We start from the raw sequence: 4,705 nt of genomic DNA, 5'->3' as shown, positions 1-4,705 counted from the left end.
CACTATGTGTCTTATTTTTTTCATATTCCTAAATCAGCATCTGGCAAAGATGTGTCCTAATAATCTTTAAACCATTTCTTAATTACGGATTCTTTTAATCTGATAAAGCAACTGTACAGTATACTAATACTAGTTTTAGTCTATTAATGACTATAGCAAGTTAACCAGTTTCATGTGAAAATTGGACACATTCTGGTTCCAAGAAATAAGCTGTTTCACCGGCTCAGACAGAAGATGGCAGCCTTGGCCTACAGATGGTGTAGAGTGTAACATATACGTATAGTGTACACCATGATAGCAAATGAAAGAAAGCAAAATATTTAGAGGATCCATTTTTTCTATTGAATATGTGTACAGTTTCATACTAGCATGGAATTAAGGTTCTTAGAAGGGCGGGATAAAGCCGCCATTATTGATTGTTCTGATCTGTGGAGGAATCGTGAGTACAGCACACTGTTGAAAGCAACATTTGGTGTTGAATAATTGATAAGGCCCCAGCAATGTGTGCTATGGTGACGCATCATTAACTTTTTGGCAGATTATTTTACAAATATAATTTGATGTAGACTGGAGAGGATCCTCTTCAACATAATGCAAGGACAGAAAAATAACAATATCTGAAAATCTGGCATGGATCATATTTGATCATATCTGGTATCTGTTTATGTGGTTTAGCTAATATTTGAAAATATATGAAACCAAACATTCCATCCACATCCATCCACATCGATTAACATTTCATTGGCCATGACTATCACTGTTGACACTGTTGATGATGATTTTGTCATTTTCATGTTCCACCATCACACTTCATATCCATCTACCAGCTCTGTCAGTTCTGGATATAGCACCTCAAGCATGAAGACAATCGTCTTAACTGTAATTTGGGGCAGGTTGTCTATGTTTAAGGCCTGGTCTAAGGCAGATTTAAGACATGCTTGAACTAAAACAACACTCCCTAGAATGCTGTGTAGCTTAGTCATTCCCTTTCTTACTTCCAAACCTTTTGTAGTTTCTACTGTCTCAGCCCACAGGCTCTCACATTGCACTTTTAATTACATCTGGAACACGGTGTTGGAGTCTGTTTAAAGAACCAAGCAGCCTAATTGAAAAGGGAAGAGCATTAGCGTGTTCTCCAGCTGAGTCTAAAACAAGCGAGAAGGATCCAATCAAAAGAAATAGACATTCATTAGCGGATGGCACAGCCAGCTCCAAGATAAATATATATACAAAACAACCTTGCGCTCTATCTTCTTAGAATTCAATCGAACCACTACAGATATGAGCATGTAGACTGTGTGCTGATTAAATAAGGCCTAGTGCAATTCCTAGTCCTGAGAGGATGTTGCTAGCTTTGCCTGGCCATCCTGTTAGCTTTCTCTCGCATGGGTGTTAATAGTTTTTGGACCATGCTGTGTTATCCATAGCCAAAAAAAGCTAACAAACGAAATGATGTTGCCCAGAGAACACAATAATATGTAACACAGAAGTATAGCTTTTATGCTTTGAGCCTGCCACACATTTTTATCACAAGGTTGCGGAGGCTATGAATAGATTTGATCAAAGTGACTGTATGGGTGTGTACATGGAAGAGGGTGTGGATATGTATTGGGAGATGTCCTTGAAAACATGAGCATCCATATTCAACAGTATTTATGTGTTGGATTGCAATGTGTTAAATGGAGCTGACCCTGAGAACCTTGTTGCCATGGTGATTGAATCAAAACATCATGATTTTCTTTGATCTTTTCACACGCAAAACACATTTGCAAATAAACACAGTCTTGATTTTAGTGGGGAGATCATATTATATGGGGTATGCTATATATAATAATTATCTTTTCATTTGTCATTCCTCATGCTCATCTAATATGATTCAGAGCAATGCTCAGGTTTCTAGACGTGAAAGTAATTACTATTTACTGCATATTTGGGTAATTTGGCAAATGTTTTTTAAACACACATTGGGCATTTCAACCTAGAATTTCATAATCCATTATAGTAATAATGGCTATACTGTAGTGTAACTACTGTTTGTTCCTATTTACAGTTCAACAGAACCATGCTGATGTTACAGCTGGGATTGCAAACACTAATGGATCATTAATTACTGAACAAAACAGCTGGTAATGACCTGGAATTTTTTTTGACAACCTTTGTCAGATTTCCAATAAAAGTGTTTACATGTAATTGGCTTATGTGAAGAATTTATTTTACTATGTAAATAGGTGTCTGAAGGACTAACGTTAAAGGGTATAACATACATGTTGCTCAATAAAACAATACAATGAGAATGTAAGAGAAAAGCAAAAAAAACAACAACAACAATGCATATGCTTATTACATGGAGATATTTCTCAATTGTGTGGACAATATTAACCTGAAATAACCAATGTAACTAATGAGTTTGAGCTTGCATTGTTTGAGAGTGATCTGTCACCAAATATTAGTTTTGGTCATGTTTTGGTTGAGGATACAACTAATTTTCTCAAATTAGGCACAGAAAAGCACTCCTCGATCCATTTGCTCTCAGATTATGATTCAGGAGACTTATCATTTAGAGCTGTCAAATATTACAGTCATGTGTAATCTGCATCACACAGAGAGGATGTTGGGAGGAAAAATGTGAAGTTTTAAAGGCACAAGGGATGTACATATTTCTCTGCTGTAGCAAATCCCAAATGTTTTGGGGATCATTCTGACACAAAACATCCAGCAGGTGAATAGGGAATGAGAAATTATCTTACTTCAGATTTTGCTAGCAAGTTGTCAGGTCCTAAGCAAGATTCCCTATTGTGGCATCTCCTGTGTCTTCAAGCCATGTCAGTAACATCATGTCATCATGACACCTTCTGTGTCTGATATCCTGCCACACTTCAGATAGGTGGTGTGTGTATGTGGGGGTGTGTGGGGGTGTGTTATCGAGAAGAGTACCAAAAACATTACAATATGAGAGTTTCACTAACATCTATGTTATTAATCCAAGAAAGAAAGAGCAGTATTAATGTTTTCTTGCCTGAAAATGTATCTTTATTATTATGAAATTATTTGTTTATTTAAATTACTTGATTGTAGCCACTGGGTCCCTCTTTCAAAGTACATGAGGTGAGAGTTTTGAGCTTCTTTCTCCTAATATGCCTGCTATTTAGTGTGGTTTTGCATTTCTTCCCTTGATCCCTCTTGGTAAGAGTGGTCCATCAGCCTCGCTACAGCTAATTGTACTTATTTTGCTTTCATTCAGCCTTGAATGTACCTCAGGTGTTTGAGTGTTCTCCTGTGGTAGAGACATACATTCAAGTTGCCACATCTGAGCCCTTTAAGTATGTTTTGTTCACTCGTATGACTAATAGCTTCACTATATGACTTACCACTTTTCCTTGTACGCAGCCTTGAGTCTTGTGCCCCAGGTACACTTGCACTTATAGCAGTTCATGTTGTTTAATTGTAACTTGTTTAACTACATGCTCTTATGGTTCTTCCCTTTGGCACTTATTTTGGTTGTTCACAATGTGTGCTTCATGTTTTGGCTACTCGCAATGTTTTGTGGCTATCTCGTTGTTATGATCAGTGACCTATGCACTTTGTAAAGCTCTCTCTTGGAAGTCACTTTGGATAAAAGCGTCTGCTAAATGAATAAATGTAAATGTAAATGTAGTAACTCCATGACGCATGAGGGTTCTGGAGGCATGAAAGATACGTTCTATAACTGTTGAATCATCAATGCCTCAAACCACGTTCAACCATGTTTCAGCTTGAAAACTGGAGCCTTTAATACTGATGGGGACAGTCCATTTCAGACCACAGACATACATCTCTTTCCCACTTTAGGTCAGATACACATCGTATCATTGCGTAGTGGATGAACTGGATGAAAAACACATCTATATCCAAGGGTGAAATCAATGAGGGTAGTTGGTTGAGTATAGTGCGTACTGTGTCGTAGTGTGGTTTCTAAATGTTTTGGTGTCTAGGTTAGGAGATCCTAGTCCTGTAGACTGTGACATGTCCTCTAAATTACAATAAGTAATAAACCTGTCCAATCAACATTGCTGGCCCTGTTTATTAGAGTAAAGGCAACAATACTAGTCCAGATGCTGGGAAGCATAATTACATTTACTGCGCACAGATTTTTCACTACAACGCTCTTGGTTTGTACTCCTGAAGACACTTTGTTTTAGCCTAGAGCTCTTGCCACTAAATAAATAAACACTTTGCTTTTTATTTGTTTGGTAGTTGTTGCTGGATACCTAAAGACACTGGATATTTTCTCAGGCTGCTTCAGTCATTTATGGTAGACAGGTTTCTAAAAAGACTGGACAGAATCATTTTTTTCAAACTACATTAACAAAGTGCAGCACATATTACCAGCATGGACTAATTGCTTGCTTTGGGATTTTTCTTGATGTGCAGCTTTTAAAACGAAACGGTTTTGAGCATGACTCAACTGGAACATGATTAAACCTCTCACCATGTTGAAACACTTATGACTAATTATGTCCTGTTCATGCATGGAGTTGGTTCAGGTTAGCAGACAGTTGGTAGGTCTGTAATATCCATGACATATAATTATATCTTTGAGAAATCGATGTCAAGTTAAATTAATTAATCAGCATCTCCTTTAAAATGCAGCGAGACCCAACAATGTATGCAAATTCAATCTCTGCTCGGCACTCACATTCCAGAGATGCAAGGGTCTCAGGGGCAA

This window comes from Osmerus eperlanus, chromosome 2 (genome assembly GCF_963692335.1).
Source record: "Osmerus eperlanus chromosome 2, fOsmEpe2.1, whole genome shotgun sequence".
In the NCBI taxonomy this organism is placed as follows: Eukaryota; Metazoa; Chordata; class Actinopteri; order Osmeriformes; family Osmeridae; genus Osmerus; species Osmerus eperlanus.
Note: the sequence above shows the minus strand (reverse complement) of the source record.